Raw genomic sequence first — 18362 nt, 5'->3', positions numbered from 1 at the left:
GACGTATTCAGTAGTGGTGTGTTGACTTGTGATTGGATCTGTTAGCTGAAGAAAGATGTACTGTAAAGGACAGAAATAGTGAATATGACGTATATATTGGAAGGCGAAAAAAATATAAATTTAGAATATTGTTATTATTTTTGAAGAGAAGAAGTTTGAGGGAAGACTGTACCTCTGTGCAAATAGGAATAATTATTTTCAGCTAGTTAATTTGTTCGGAGCTGAGAGAGAGGTCACCCAACTTCCCTGAGTCATGCATTAACATATTAACTGATTAAGCTGTTTGGTTTTTACAGAAATTCTCTGTTAACTTTAACCCCTTTTAAAACATTGTTCACTTTGTTAAGCATAGTATTGTTCAGTCTAATTTTATGTGTGAAAATCATGCGAAGTTTTTTTGAATACATACTTCGTTCTAAACTCGGTGGCTTGGAATATCATTTCACGCAGGTATAGTTACTCTCCCCACCCCATTGTTTATCAGTACGCATTACCACATGCAACAGTTTTAGTATGTAGTTAGAGACAGAAATCTAGCATAGCCGCTGTCTGCTTGCTGTCTGCTGTGTGCTTTCGAGAAATCTGCAACAACGTTGTCAAGACGGGAGGTGAGTGGAAGTTTTGATTCGGGCCAGATAATTGTTTTACTTCACTTGCGCGTTTAATATAATGTTAGGCTGCGCTTAGATCATTTACAGTGCAGTTCAAATTAATTTCTGTTTAGTCAAAGGTTAGCATACAAGTTCAAGTTGGATAACAGTTTGTGGGTACAAAGTTCGGTAATACATAGACTTTTATAGAGTTGGAGGTGAATTTGGGCTAAATTTCAAACATAAACTAATATAGTCCGGAGGTTACAAGTTATCCGGCTGGAAGAGGCAACAGGTTTGTTCCCTACAGCATACTACTGCCCCACACTGACCTGTGTCCATGGCGCTACGGATTTTACGAGCAGCGGTGCGCCTGGTTGAATGCGTATCCGGACTCGACCATCTAATTTGTCCCATAAGGAAGGTAGTTCACCGGATCGAGCGATATGTGACTCACGGTCCAGTCGCGATGATTTCGTATCGACTGCGATCGTAATTGATGAAGGCATTGGGGGAACCTGGGAACAAATGGTAGCACGCGAATAGCCGACAAGCTTCAACGTTTCTGAGATGCTCGATCCCGGGCGCCAAGCCATAACAATCTGCCTTTTGTCAAATCCGCTTATGTCACTGTATTTCCACATTTTCTACCGTATCGTCGCTAGAGTGATTCCCCATTCCTCTCTGCTCCGCTTGTTCACTTTCCTTACCGCGTCACGTGCCACGACCTCAGCAGGCGGCATTTAAACTCGCGTTGGGCAGTGGTCATAATGTTTTTGCCCATCAGTATATGATCCTTGGTCTTACTTTTCTTGTTTTGTCTAGGGCTGCAGGTCCACGGTTTAATTTGATGTCTGAAGTTATTTTAATAGTTTAACTAACAAACAAAAACGTGACCTTATATATGTTTGTTTTAACCTACAACAGAGACTAAAAACAAGCATCAGTTTCAGTTCAATATGGCCATTATCCCTGAGGTCACCATTCTTTACTCAAAAACGAATACACACGGTGTTATCTGGAACTGTCAGACCTGTAATTTCCAGTAATTCTCGAAGTTAACTAAAAAAAGAAACGAAACCTACCTTTATCTGAGGCAGCTTATTTTGTTACAGTCAAATGGTTCAAATGGCTCTAAGCACTATAAGACTTAACATCTGAGGTCATCATTCCCCTAGGCTTAGAACTACATAAACCTTACTAACCTAAGGACATCACACACATCCAAGCCCGAGGCAGGATCCGAACCTGCGACGGTAGCAGCAGCGAGGTTCCGGAATGAAGCATTTAGAACCGCTCGGCCACCGCGGCTGGCTGTTACAGTCGTCCTGAAGTCATTCTTACGGAGCTAACCAAGCAATAGGTCTGAATTACAAAGTATCTTGATCAAATTATCAGTTATACAGTTACAAATGACACCGAAGACCAATTTTAAGGAGGTTTGAGAGAATTAAAATATAATTCAGGAACCTCACTGATTGGCAATTGTGTTCGGGGGCGAATCATGTTTACGGTATACTGACTGAACGGAGAAAGAAGGGCTACAACATACAAGACAGTTACTACAAATATACCAAAATAAAATTTGAACAGAAATTAATGCTTTGGATTAGTACATTGAAACATTGGATTTTATCAAGCCAAATTATCTTCAAAGTTATTGATAGATTTTTTCGATGTTTAGTTAGTTAATAGTAATGAAAACATCATCTTTTACATGAAATAACTTATCTGTAAGCAGGTATTTTGATCTCGTACTTGGACCATGATACCTCAGTTGTTTCAAAATTCTTTTCAAAGAAAGTGTCAAAAATTAATACGTGATCCTGACTTTCAATAAATAACTGTGGGTAATATTGGAGACAAGTTGTAGAAAAGGAAACGAAATGTAAGAACTTGTATCTCAGTGTGAACAGCAGTAAAGTTATGCAGTTAATTTCATAATCTATGAATTATTTGTACAATTGGTAGTAATGATGTGGAATGAGTAATTTTAGATCCACTTTCACATTCACGTGTATATATGGCTACATGCTGGTGGTTTACAAGTATTTTAATATATGGGCCTATGTGACATATGTGAGTCAGAAATTCCTACCTACGACCTTTACATATTGCAAAAATAGAAGTTCTTCCATGGAGTAGAAAGAGTACTGAAGGAGAAACTTTTTCAGTTTTCTTTACAGGCTGCCCTATATTTTGTTTCACTTTGTTCGTAAGAGCATTGTGCTACGTTTTAATGCAAAAGACAACCATAATGTAGAGTAATGAATGTCATTTTAGCTTCTGGTATTGTAATTACGTACGTCATTTTTTCTTTTCAACTGCAGGGGATTATTTCGAACAACTTTCATGAGGCAATAAGTACACTGTGAAGCGATAGTCAAAACACCTAATTCCTTAAAAAGGTGTCTACAATAAGATCGTGGGTGAACGTCATGTATTCTTCATACAGCATGTTTTTGCGCAACGTAGACTTTCTTTCTTAAAGATGAGTAGCTGCAGAATATTACTCCACATGACAGTATTCAAAGAAAATGTGCCAAATATGTCAACTTTATGATTTGTTTAACCACAAGATTTACAATGATTCGAAGTACAAATTTGGCTGAACTAAGATGTTTTAGGAGTTCCAAAATGTGCATTTTCAGTTTAAATTCTCATCAATTTGACTCCTAGAATTTTCCAAATTCGCACTCGAGTTATTACTTACTAACCATGTGTGATCACTGGAATAGCAACTCAAGCAGTGCAGAATTGAATATGTTGCGTCTTTTTGAAACTGAAAATGAAACCATTCGCAGAATAGCACCCAGTAATACTTTTAAGAACATTATTTACCATTTCGTCTGTTACTGCAAGTGTGTTTAGATTAATCACAATATTAATATCATAGCAAAAGGCAGTAATTCTACTTGTTGTGTAGTACACAAAAAGTAGTGTACATACGTGATAAGCAATAGTGGACTTAACACAGCCATGAGGAACCCCATAAGCCATTTCTCTTCAGGATCTCACCCCTTAGATGAATTGTTATGTACAACCTTCCACATTCTTTTAGTTAGATATGACATTATCGATGTGTTGTCTGTTCCATCAGTTCCATAAAACCTTAATCTACCTGGGAGAATATTGTGATTCAGAGTCAAATGCCCTAGATAAGTCACAGAAAATACCAACAGGAACTGTTCTATTATTTAATGGTTATAAAATTTTGTAAACGAACGTGTGAATGGTATTCTCAGTGGAATAATTCTTGTGGAATTCAAACTATGATTTATGGAGAATTTTATTGTTGGGATACTGTTCTGCAATACACTATTTTGGAAATCGATGTCACTAATGACGTGGGTAGGTAGTTTTTGATATTTCTCCGATCACCTTCCTTATAGCGTGGTTTAACAATGGCATATTTTAATTTCTCTGGAAAAATGCTGTGAAGTTGTGATGAATTACATATTTCAGAAAAAACAGCGCTTATTATATGTGAACAAGTCGTTAGTATTCTGTTGAAACACGATCAAATTCAGATGAGCTCTTATTTTTCAGAAAATATATGTGAGGCTCCATATGGTCGAATTTTGCGTGAGTTATTTTTTCATCATACTGCTTTGATTTTTCTCTTCAACTGTTTGTCCCTATACTTTCTGCTACATTTAATAACGATTATTAAACATACCTGCTTCCTGTGAGTGATCATTTACAGCCTTCCATTTAAATCGATAATGGTGTTATCCTGTTCTGTGGCCTGTTGTCCTGCCTCTCGTTGCACTACATTTCATACACGCCTAAGTCTGTTGTTGGAACTGCTGATTTCTGATATAATATGCATGATCCTTGATTTTGTAATGACCTTTCTCAGTAATTTTGAGTAGTTTTTGTAGTGTGCAATTACTGCAGGATCGTAACTTGTTCTTGACAACAGATACATTTCCCTTTCCTTCCACAAGATACTTTAATCCCTCTAGTGATATATTGTTTTTTACATCGCTATTTAACGTCCCTTCTGATTATTTTATGTGGAAGGCCGTGTCAAATTATGGAATAGATTAAATTTTTTGTCACCATTTGGTTTGTAATAAAATTCATCCCACATCATCTCCCGTGAACTATTCTTAAAAACGTTTGTCCTTGATTTGTTAATTAGTCTAATTTCACACAGAGGAATATCTATTCTGTTAGGCACTATCTTATTTATCTTAACTAAATGCGCATCATGATCAAGAGGAGCATTTAATACCGGGCATACAGATATATTCTTGCTTTATTATCAAAGAAAACATTATCAATTAGAGTACTACTGTCTTTGTTCATCTGTGCTGGGATTTTAATTAGTGAGATCGAATTGTAGGATACAAATAAGGTGTCCAAGCCACTTTTACTATCTGTTTCAACTAGATGTTTACTTGAGAATGGTTCTGTAGCCGAAAAAGGTTTGTACTAAATAAGAAATGTTACTAATTAAACTAATGCAACTTACTTGATTTATTCATTACTGAATGTCATATTACGATGTATTCTATACTCTGTGCTGTGCCCAAAAGAAAACAAAAAGTTTTTCGTTCATAATGACTTTTCCCTATGGAAATTGTCTATTTTTCAATAGCAAAACACAAGCGAGTAGACGGGCACCAGTGTTCTGTTGATATGAAAAACGACGGATAATTTCATGTTTATGTTATTTCAGCTTTATACCGGGTGTCTCAAACCTTTTGGGTGAAATTTAAACAGGTGATAGTGTGTCCACACCCGATTATATTGAGACAGGGAACCAACGGTCGAAAATACATATTTACTGCGTTATGGACATACACATCATACACCGTATAAAAACAACATAGCTCGCAATAATTATTCAGAGTGACGATCGCCTGTCTCAGTGCATTCATGGCAACTGCGCATGCAGTTATGCCCCACTCTCTCAATGATCCTTGCTGTCTGTTGTACTAGAAGACACTACAAGCAGGTCTTCGTCCATTTCTAAGAGAGTTTCATACACCAACAGATTGACTTAGCCACAGAGGAAAAAGTCCAGAGATGGGAGATAAGGCGATTGTGTTGACCAAGGCACAGGACCTCCACTTCCAATCTAACAATGAGTGTACGTGTTGTTCAGATGGTCACAGGTATTAACATCGAGCTGGGCTGGTGCAGGGTCCTGTTAAAACCACATCCTTTCACGGACAACAAGGGTTACAGTCTCCAAGAACTGTGGCTGCACATCTCGCAGGAACACCAGGTAATGTGGACGGGGAGGCAGCAAATAAGTTCCTATTAGGTGATCTTGGACAATTCCTGCCCATATGCTGACAGATAATAGTTGCTGGGTTGCTACTGGCCACCGATTTGTGTGGTGTGGATATTGTTCTCACTCCAGACATGGCTGTTGCGTAAAACACTGTTACAGGTGAATGAGGCCTCATCCGTGAACGAGACAATCTGTACGAAGTTCAGCACAACAGTGTGGTGGATAATCCATTGAAATGTGAATGTGGGACTCATAATCCTTTGGTTCGAGTGCTTGCACGCTTGTTCCAACAGTGCTCCCCACACTGTATCCTTCGAACTGTGTGTTTTACGGGCAACATGTTCGGACATGTCCTTGGCGGGAACCTTGGCCGGCTCTCTGTGGCGTGAAGGACCCCGTCTCTCGTAAATTGGTATCCACAAACTTCTTTTAATTAGGATGACGGGACAGCTGTCTCTGCAGATTTGTGCTGCTTTACGAGTACTATATCCAGCCGCACCGTACGTTAAATGTATGTCTGCCAACTCTAGTGACGAGTAACGTTTTATCTTCGACTAGACGTCATGGACTGTACACAGTTACACAGCTCAAAATACACACACCACAAACTGAACAAGTGACATCAGGGATAGTGGTGTGCCTGCGGCACACGCTAATGCGCCGGTGCGATGCATGCGGTCGTCACATGACACACTTGTTATGAGCTAAACTGTGTACCGTACGACCGTATGGTGGTTAGGGATGTGCACTATTTATCACCCGCTGCCTGTTCCAGTATACAACAGACGCCCGGGATCTTTGTGTGACAGTAGCAGAATTGCACGCACCGTTACAGTACATGCGCTGAAGCTAGCTATCGTCGCGTTGAACAATTTCTAAGAACTACATTGTTGTTATGCGGTGTACATTCGAGCAACCGACCATTGGATCGTTATCTCAACACACGAGGCCTATCCAGAAAGTAATAGACGTTTTGATCTATCGCGGCGGTGGGAGGGACTACAGCAGCCGTCTTGTTGCCATAAAGTTCCTACACTTAGTCCGCATCCAGCGGTGGTAAAATGTCGTCTGTGTCCCATGTACTTTGCTTTCGGTAAAGTGTTAAAATGTCCGTGCAATAGAAAACAACTCAACTTGAGAGGTGCTTTCTGTGATTATGTTTTCGCTGGCAAAAAACTGCAAACCAGTCGAAATTTATCGCGGCCTTTGTAATGTGTATGGAAGTAATAATGAGTGAAAACTGAGTGAGGCAATAACGCATTAATTTTAATGATGCCCGTACCAGTGTTTAAGGTGAGGACCGCAATGGCAGGTATAGTCTTGTAATAAAAGTCTACGACAAAATTCGTGAAAGTCGTCGTTTCACGATTACGGAACTTTTCCAATATTTTCCCCGAGTTCCACGGAGTTTGGTGCATGAAATTATGGCAGTGGAGCTTGATTACCACAAATTTTGTGTTAGGATGGTTCCCAAAATCATAACAGAAGACCACAAGAAACAGAGATTGGCTGCAGGGCAGATCTTCCTTGAAGACTATAAGAAAAATGGTGTCCTAACTGGGGCGAGGCTTGGGTGAAGCTTGCCAATTGTGAAACAAAAGGCAGTCGATGGAATGATGGCACACAAATTTTCCCAAGGAGCCATGGAAATGTTTGGGAAAGCTATCAGCAAGAAGATCATGGTTAAAGTGTTTTGGGAGTCTAAGGCGGTGATTCCCATTGATTTGCCGGCCGAAGTGGCCGTGCGGTTAAAGGCGCTGCAGTCTGAAACCCGCAAGACCGCTACGGTCGCAGGTTCGAATCCTACCTCGGGCATGGATGTTTGTGATGTCCTTAGGTTAGTTAGGTTTAACTAGTTCTAAGTTCTAGGGGACTAATGACCTCAGCAGTTGAGTCCCATAGTGCTCAGAGCCATTTGAACCAACCCATTGATTTCCTTGAACGTGGCACAACAATTAGGTAACTCAGAGATGTACTGTGAAACACTGACAAAGTTAAGGCGAGCGATACAAAACAAGAATCGGGAAACTCTTAGTACAAAATTTTTCTTTTTTCACTACAACACATGTCCAAACACGGCCAAACGTACACGGGAGCTCCTATGGGCTTTTGAATGGGAGGTATTTGATCATGACAGCCCGGATTTGGCCCCGAGCAGCCACCACCTTTTCCCAGCAATGAAGAAATGGTTCGCTACACAACGCTTTGTCACTGACGCCGAACTGCATGCCAATATAAACCAGTGGTTTATATTTTTACACAGACGGTGTTGAAAAACAAAAAAGAAGAAACTTGTGCTACGAAGCGTCAAGTGCTCAATTTGAACGGCGATTGTGTAGAACAATATCTTAGGAGTATACCTCTAAAATGTAATAATAAAATAGGTTTTTCAATATTGTCAGTTTTTTTCAAAGTGGCTGTTTCCTTTCGGGTAGGCCTCGTAATCGGTTGTGGACCCACTACCACCTGTTTCAGTTTCATCCAAAAGGTTTGAGGTACCCTGTATTATTGTGAAAAGTCTGTGTTATGTTATGTCATAACCAACTTCTATTACGTTAAAATTTAGGGTAAGTTGAGTAAAGAGCATAGCGTCTGACGAAATCCATAAGATATAGATCTATTGGTTGCTTTTATTTCCCCAGTGCTTGATTTATCAGTATTCTTTTAGCAAACAGTGGATTGCAGACATTTTGAGAAGGTGTGTATTATACAAGGTGGGGCAAATACAAGTGGCCCGAACGAGTGGATACAATTAAACGTTAATGTATGCGTATAACAACACCTCGTGGCACGCACAGAACGTGTACGCCCGCCAAGTGATACACACCAGTTCAGAGCGTAGTGCGAACTGTGTCAGTGTGAATGGAGCAGTGCAAAGGGGGCGATGGTACTCACAGTGGAGCAGCGGGTGTTCGTTGTGGAAAGTTACGTGACAACAAAGCGGTGGAAACGGTGTGGTCAGTTGTTTGCTGAGACGTTTAATGGTGTCAAAGTGTCAACAAAGAGTGCCATGCAACGCTTAGTCCAAAAAAATGTCAGACATGGTCAGTTTTGAACAAGTCAAAAAACATTCCGTCAGTAAATGTGGCTGCAGTTCACCAAAAAATGTTTCAGAGTCCTACCAAATCAAACCGACGCCTATCGCGAGAGACAGGCATATCACGTCGATTATGCAGACGAATACTGCACTCAGACCTCCACATGCATCCCTGCCGAGTGTCTGTTGTTCATTGATTAAAACCAGCAGATGCTCCTCAGTGCCTCCAGTTTTGTGAGTGGCTTTCAGTGAAACAACAATGAATTACTTGGACATAGATATGTTGTTTATGTTTGACGAAGCCTGGTTTCACCTGATTGGTAATGTCAACTCACAGAATCACAGATTCTGGGCAGCGGAGAATCCGCATAATTTCCACGAAACGCCATTGCATGATCGGAAGGCTGGGGTTTGTTGTGGAGTGTCTGCACGCCGTGTTATTGCTCCCATCTTGTTTCATCAGACGTTGACTTCGGCGCGTTACACTGTCACCATTTTGAAACAATTTGTGGCACCATCAGCAGAGGAGGAAAGGACCTACAGTTACTTCCAACAAGATGAAGAAGGTGGCCAAACCTCTGAGCACATTTACATGATCTTCAAGCCCGATAGCGTTGTTAGCAGGGGTCAGTCTGTCAGTATGTGATAACTTTGTGTCGCAACAGTCCTCCTATTCTTCAAGTACTGCAACAGAACGTTTCAGATGAGACTGCAGCAATTCCACCAGTCCAGCTTCGATTCGCCTTCAGCAGCTTGCTGATCAGGGCCCAAATGTGCCATGAGATGGACGGTGGTCAGTTTCAACATCTGCTATCAGGGTAGTGATGTGTTTCCTTTCCTCTACTGTGTTTCTTTGCACCCCGGAACTCTGTTCTCCGGGCCACTTTTATTTGCCCCACCCTGTATAGTGCACTGACGGTGTAAAACATTCTTAATGCCGTTGCTGTACGTGAGATGTGGTGTAATTTTGACGCCCTCGGTCGGACAGCTGTCTCGCCTTGGCCGCTCTGGACGGCGCAGCAGTGGAGTAGCCGGCAACCTGACTGCGCGCGACGAGGGCGAACCAGCGGCGCTCGGCGAGCAGCAGCGCGCCGGCGGCCAGCAGCAGCGCGGCCAGGCCGCAGAGCAGCGGCAGCGCGTTGGCGGCGCCCACGCTCTCGTAGGCCGGCCGCTCCGACCAGTCGGGCTGCAGCGCGGAGCGCGCGCGAGCCACGCGCGTCACCAGGCCGCGCTCGCGCAGCCGGTTGATGCTGCGCAACCAGAAAAACACCCCTCAGCGCGTGTCACAACTCATACAGGCTGACAACCATCGAACTATATGACAAAAAAAACGCAAATTAGTTACATACTACGACGTGCACTGACTTTATGCCGGCCGCGGTGGTCTAGCGGTTCTCGGCGCTCAGTCCGGAACCGCGCGACTGCTACGGTCGAAGGTTCGAATCCTGCCTCGGGCACGGATGTGTGTGATGTCCTTAGGTTAGTTAGGTTTAAGTAGTTCTAAGTTCTAGGGGACTGATGACCACAGATGTTAAGTCCCATAGTGCTCAGAGCCATTTGAACACACTTTATGCAACATGTAAAAGCCAGATTTTTGGATTTAGGCTATCAAGTGTTCGATATGCCTGCCATCACTGGTGACGATGTGGCGCAGACGAATAGCGAAATTCGGCATGACCCACTGTAATATTTCTGGCTTCTTCAGCCATGATATTAGGCTCCAGGAAGCTATTCCCAGGGCAGTGCAGATGCAAGAAGCATAGAGATGACGCAATGTGGGATAAGGTACCGGTGATAGTTGTTAGATTCGGTACCATTCCCGTGAGAAAGACCGCCTACATGATGCTGCTGCTCTGTGATTGGCTGCTGCGTTCGGCGGTAGGGCGCCAAAACGTTAAACTTTAGTTGTTACTATTAATTAAACCTGTCATCCAAATTTCTTCTTTTTTTAAAAATAAACATCTCTCAACAGATAGCTATCAATCAGTCATTTCAAAATTATTAAAATAAAAGTATTACTAAAACAAAAGATTGACGATATTACTGCCGATGCCCTTCGGTGGCGTTCGGGTCACGCCTTGCTAGTTTGGTGCGCGAAGTGTCTCGGGCAGTCCGGCTCTCCAGTTCTGACCGTTCCAGTAGACAGACATGTCTGTTATAGCGGTATTTGTTTCATGCAATTTCATTTGCTACAGTTCCGACCGTCGCGAGGTACAGACACGTTGTCTGTAATAGTAGTATTTGATTCATGTAATTTTACTCTCCAGTTCTGACGGTTCCAGTAGACAGACATGTTGTCTGTGGCAGGATGTATTTCATGTTATTTTAGCCAGATATAATGACTATGGAAAGATATGTTCAATACATTGTGATCAAAAATAGTTTCTCGTGTCTACATCAATAAAAACGCGAGTGGCATCCCAAATGAGTTATAGTTTATTCGTAGCAGCAGTTCCTTGCGAAGTTAATTTCAGCCTCAAGAAAAAGAATCCACGACCTGCGTGCTATTTTCTGCGCTGGGGACATCATCATCGTGAAGACAGCAGGTTAGTGAAGTGTACAAGAACTTACGTATTCCACACAGGGCAGTGGAAACAACTAGGCACCTCACGTGTACTGCACGCACAGTACAAATTTGCTCAGTGAAACGTCATCTGCACTAATGCATCGGAGGTAAAGAAGGATGAAAGTATTAACACTATCTCACTTTTATTCCTTTTTCTTGCCGTACCACTGAAATCAAGTGTCTTGTGACTAGGGCCTCCCGTCGGGTAGACCGTTCGCCGGGTGCAACTCTTTCGATTTCACGCCACTTCGGCGACTTGCGCGTCGATGGTGATGAAATGATGATGATTAGGACAACACAACACCCAGTCCCTGAGCGGAGAAAATCTCCATCCCAGCCGGGAATCGAACCCGGGGCATTAGGATTGACATTCTGTCGCACTGACCACCCAGCTACTGGGGGCGGACGGCATGACCAGTGAAGCGCAGGAACATCGATGCTGTCGACGACTTCGTGAATGGCTGCTTTCAGCTCAGCAATAGTTTTGGGGTTATTGTTGTACACCTTGTCTTTAATACAGCCCCACAACTAGGGGTCGCATGTATTCAGATCCGGAGAATACGGCGGCCAATCGAGGCCCAGGCTAGTGGCCTTAGGGTACACCAGAGCCAGCATGCTGTCCCCAAAGTGCTCCTCCAGGACGTCAGACACTCTCCTGCTTCGATGAGGTCGAGCTCCGTCTTGCATGAGCCACATCTTGTCGAAATCAGGGTCACTTTGGACAGAGCGATGAGATCATCTTCCAAAACCTTCACATACACCATGTGATCAAAAGTATCCGGACGCCTGGCTGAAAATGACTTACAAGTTCGTGGCGCCCTCCATCAGTAATGCTGAAATTCAATATGGTGTTGGCCCACCCTTAGCCTTGATGACAACTTCCACTCTCGCAAGCATATATATATACGTTCAATCAGTGCTGCAAGGTTTCTTGGGGAATGGCAGCCCATTCTTCACGGAGTGCTGCACTGAGTAGAGGTATCGATGTCGGTTGGTGAGGTCTGGCAAGAAGTCGGCGTTCCAAAACACCAGAAAAGTGTTCTATAGGATTCAGGTCAGGACTCTGTGCAGGCCAGTCCACTACAGGGATGTTATTGTCGTGTAACCACTCCTCCACAGGCCGTGCATTACGAAAAGGTGCTCGATCGTGTTGAAAGATGCAACCGCCATCCCCGAATTGCGCTTCAACAGCGGGAAGCAAGAAGGTGCTTAAAACATCAGTGTAGGCATGTGCTGTGATAGTGCCACCCAGAACGACAAGGAGTGCAAGCCCCCTCCACGAAAAGCATGACCACACCATAACACCACCGCCTACGAATTTTATTGTTGGCACTACACATGGTGGGAGATGACGTTTACCGGGCATTCCCCATACCCACACCCTGCTATCGGATGTGTGTGCCGTCAGTACCGTGATTCGTCACTCCATAAAACGTTTTTTCACTGTTCAAACGTCCAATGTTTACGCTCCTTACACCAAGCGAGCCATCGCTTGGCGTTTACCAGCGTGATATGTGGCTTATGAGTAGCCGCTCGCCCAAGAAATCCAAGTTTTCTCACCTCCCGCCTGACTGTCATAGTACCTGCAGTGGATCCTGATGCAGTTTGGAATTCCTGTGTGATAGTCTGGATACATGTCTGCCTATTATGCATTAGGACCCTCTTCAGCTGTCGGCAGTCTCTGTCAGTCAATAGACGAGGTCGGCGGTACGATTTTGTGCTGTAGATGTCCCTTCACGTTTCCACGTCCCTATCACATCGCAAACAGTGGACCTAGGGATTTTTATGAGTGTGGAAATCTCGGATACAGACATATGACACAAGTGACCCATTCACCAGACCACGTCCGAAGACCATGAGTTCCGCAGAGCGCCCCATTCTGCTCTTTCACGATGTACAATGAATGAATAATGAGGTCACTGATATGGAGTACCTGGCAGTAGGTGGCAGCAGAATTCACCTGATATGAAAAACGTATGTTTTTTGGGGTGTCTGGATACTTTTGATCTCATAGTGTACCTTTTGGTAGTCACCATGCCATCAAGGAAATCGGACCAATTATTCCGTGACTAGACAAAGCACGCTACACAGTCACCCGTTAGGGGTGAACAGACTTCTTGATTGCGAAATGTGGATTCTCAGTCCCTCGAATGCGCAAATTTTGCTTATTGAAGAATCATCCGAATCAATGTGGGCTCCATTGCTAAACCAAAGTGCGCATACTAATTCCCATCATGCCACGCGGCCAACCGCGCAGTTTGAACGTCCTAACGCAAACCATTCAGAAGTTATGTCGATTTTATTTCATATAGTTCAATAATTGTCAGACAGTGACAGAAAAAAATTGAGAATACATTTGTCTAGGTAATGTATGTAAGTTATTAATGCGGCAAGGTCACAGGTTAATGTTAGCGCGAGGTAAGTCACTGCGGATTATAAATGCTGGTATGTTAACAGCCAGTGTACCGCCAGGAGAGTTTCATATGCCTGTTGCACATGGTTGGTCAGCACACGTTTGTGGACAAGGCTAGACTTGTCATCCTATGATCTCCTATATGGGCGTGACTGGAGAAATATCTCATGATCGAGCAGCCTGAGGCAACATGTAGACTGTGGTGTCACCGCCAGACACCACACTTGCTGGGTGGTAGCCTTTAAATCGGCCGCGGTCCGTTAGTATACGTCGGACCCGCGTGTCGCCACTATCAGTGATTGCAGACCGAGCGCCGCCACACGGCAGGTCTAGAGAGACTTCCTAGCACTCGCCCCAGTTGGACAACCGACTTTGCTAGCGATGGTTCACTGACAAAATACGCTCTCATTTCCCGAGACGATAGTTTAACATAGCCTTCAGCTACGACATTTGCTACGACCTAGCAAGGCGCCATTATCAGTTACTATTGATATTGATTCATGTACCGTCAAGACCGACGTTCTTCATTAACGGATTAAAGTTAAGTATTCCACCAGCTACGTCCGTTTTTCTAAATTCTAATTTCCTTGTCCTGTTCCAGACCTCACGCCAGCCTGCGTGAGCTAAAACGCGTGCCTTTCGGCCTCCTTCTAGTAACACGGTGTTGGCTCTCCTGCCAACCAAAACATAGACACTCTCTAGAGCATTCTCGGTTACAACAGCGGTAGGTAGGCGAGCGTTATCCAGTTGGAAAACACCCATGAAATGCTGTTCATGAGAGGCAGCACAACAGGTCGAATCACGAGAATGACGTACATACCCGCAGAATGCGGTGGATAACAACAGGTCGAGTCTCGAGAATGACACACAAATCTGCAGTCAGAATACGAGAGTGATCCTGCTGTCATACGAAATCGCACCCCAGAGCATAACTTCAGGTGTATGTCCTGTGTCTAGCACGCAGACAGGTTGTTTGCAGGTCCTCAACTGGTCTCCTTCTAACCAAGACACGCCCATCACTGGTACCGAGGCAGATTCATCTTTCATCAGAAAACACAACAGACCTCCACCCTGCTCTTCAATGTACTCTCCGTTGATACCACTCAAGTCGCAATCAGAGGTGGTCTGGGTTCAGTGAAATGCACGTTATAAAGCGCCTGGTTCGGCGCTGTCCTTGAAGTAATCGATTTGTAACAGTTCGTTGTGTCATTTTGGTGCCAACTGCTGCTCAAACTGCTGCTACAGATCCAGTACGATGCTCCAGAGCTATACCCCGAACATGATGGTCTTGCCTCTCGGTATTGGCACGTGGCCGTCCGGTACCAGGTCTTTGGCCACCCAACATTCTCGTGGCCACCAGTGCCAGCAGCCATGTACAGTGGTAGTAAACTGCACACTAAACTGGACGCTAGTATGATACCAGGTGAGGTAACTTCCCAGGAAAACGCGAGGATAGTTTGTACTTGTTGATTCAAACACTAGTAATTCTGAGAAGGATGCACTCATTCGACAATCAGGAAGTCGGTTTTGGCAAGCCACTCTTGCGACTATCCTGTCTTGTATCCTCAGCGTATCTCAGCGCTAAAGCTCAACCAGAAAACCAATTGAAATGTCCAGCATCAGTTTAAATTAAAGGATGTTAAACACAAGATATAAAATCAGAGTATGTAACCATTGTAATCACATTATTCCATATCAAAATTTCTGCTATCAGACTCTGATTCAACTCTCATACAGTCGAATTATCAAATAATGATGGAAAATAGATCGGCCGTTTGGATTGACACTTTTTGCAGGGAAAAAGTGGAACCCCAACGTTTTCATAAAGCCACCAATTTTGGTAAGACATTGTCCTATTAAATGATGGTGTGTCAAGTTTTTGAGATACACGGTGTTTCACATACAAGACAAATATTGTCTCCAGCATTGTCTGTAATCGATATCCATGTAAGTAGGCACAACACGGTGCTCCTTACAAATACCTTGGACTCTCGTAGCTGGCGTACTGTTTTAGATGAGCGAGGAGAAGCATTGGGAAAGAAGTATGAACAAATTGTTATACCAGTTAACGCTTCACAGTGTTGCGGTACTAGCATCTATTCACAGATATGAGTACAAACTCAAACTGGAGATGAGCGAGGAGAAGCATTGGGAAAGAAGTATGAATAAATTCTTATACCAGTTAACGCTTCACAGTGTTGCGGCACTATCACCTATTCACAGATATGAGTACAAACTCAAACTGGAGACGTAAAAATTAATGGCAGTGCACAGTTGAGATCAGTGACGCAATCTGTAGATGATGGACAAATTGATCCAAAACCACTCTTTTTTTCTGATGAAGCATGGCTGGGTTTGTTAGGGTACATAAGCTCGCAGAACAACTGACATTCGAATTCTAAAAACCCTCATGAGTTACATGAAGAAAATGTCTGATTTAAAAACAGCAGCTGTGTGTGTAAACAGTGCAGCATGAAGTAGTGGACTGTTTTAATTCAACGAAATACTGCAACTTTTTTTCAGGGAACTAACAAGTAGTGAAAAGGCTTGTGGTCATTTTGTTTATAATAATGTAAGAGAAGACACCACCAATACATCTACGAGAGTATTACAAGCTATTTTTGATCATAGCAATTTGTGCACCGTTCTGAGTCCACATACTACTGTCATACTCACCTGAACTGCTAAACGGTGCCACGATTTTCTGAGACTCCTTTCCAAGATCCCACCTAACCCATTGACTTTATTCTCAGTTAGAATTAATATGCAACCTGCCACACAGATACTGTCCAAGCAATGGATGGCAGTGTCATGTAGTGATAGCAATGCCTATATGGATATATTTGACGATATTTGGTTTGAGGGCACTCAAATGCATGGTTATCAGAGCTACAATGGAGGCAAGAGGGGGAGGGGAGGAGGTTACTGTTTCCCACGCAATGCTGGCGACAGCACTTCCATCATACACCAAGAGCCCTTTACTTCTAATTGTCACCTGAAATTCATGCACAATGGATCGATAACTCACTCCTGAAGATAGAAATGGCTTTGGCTTATAAACCACATTTAAGTAATATTTCATTTAAATTTCGATTGCATACTACATATAGTTGTGACAACACATTGCTCATAGTTTTATGACCTACCTGGAGCAAATCATATTAAATATGTTCATCCTATTTGCTGTATACCACAAATTTCAATAAGAAAATCTATTACAATTAAAATTTTAAACTTTTTAAAAATTTTAGTATTACAATTTTTAATTTTCTAATTTTCTTACTTATTTAAATTTTAAATTGTTTCTATTTTTAAAATTTAATAGATTTTTAATTTTTCATTTGAAATCTAAAAATGTTTTGATTTTTCACATTTCAAAAAGTAAATAATTATTTTATTTTCCGTTTTTAAACAATATAATAAAATTTGTTCCTTGCAGATTAAAAGAAATGTCTTATAAATTAGCTTTCCCTAATGATTTTTAACAAACAAATATATAATTACCAGTTGGAAAGATTTAAATTTAACAAAAATATTTTTGTTTAAAGAAATAGTAAACCAATAGAAAAACAAGATAAATGTCATAATTTCAAATATTATTTTAAACCATCTTTAACTACCAATTTTTGAATAGTGATGCTATTGATTATATTAAACAATATTATGATGAAGATACATATGAATTTGAATTCTACAGTCACAGTAAAAAATTGTCAGAATTAAGGGAAGGAACAGAAAAATTTGTGAATCATCATGTAAATATTAAAATTTATCACAGACTTTTTATCTCTGGTGAAATAAGAAAAGAATACTTCTCATCCAATAACCAAAAAGTATAAGTATTTTTTTTAAATTCACAATTAATATTCAATATTGAACATCATAAATTAAATTTTTTTCTCATACAAATTATATAAGTAAAAGTATCATTAGAAATTTTATCATTAAAAGTAGCAATCAATTTCATAGGGATGTTTAGATTAGTTACAATATTTTTTCTTCTAGTCGTATTTATTAAAAAAAGAATAGTTTGTGATGAAATTATATTGGCTCATTTCAGTATCTCCTTTTAACCGTGTTACTCGTTTAAAACCATTAAATGAATTGTATGCTTATAAAAATTATTTTGTGGATCTAAATTCCACACTTCTTGAAGAAAAATTTAATTTTTCCGAAGTTTTAAACAAATATTTTTTAGTTTATTATTACTAAATAATGACAAATGGACCAACTTATTATTAATTCTTGTTAGAAAGACAACAAAAATAAAATTAGGCATATCAAATTCTGCTGAATTATAATGATTTTTTGCACCTCCCGCAGTACTATATTGATTACTCATTCTGGCAATCTCTTTGGTTTGTAATATAAAGAAAGACAGTGATACATTAGGATTTTCTTAATTTTCCTTGTTCTAATTCTACTTCATCAAATAACGATTTTTCCTTCATTGGATAATGTACCTTTTTTTCGACTCCAGCTTTATTTTTATTAGACCATCTAAGAAA

This window comes from Schistocerca americana, chromosome 2, assembly GCF_021461395.2.
Source record: "Schistocerca americana isolate TAMUIC-IGC-003095 chromosome 2, iqSchAmer2.1, whole genome shotgun sequence".
Taxonomy (NCBI): domain Eukaryota; kingdom Metazoa; phylum Arthropoda; class Insecta; order Orthoptera; family Acrididae; genus Schistocerca; species Schistocerca americana.
The sequence above is the reverse complement of the archived record's forward strand: the minus strand, read 5'-3'. Positions refer to the sequence as shown.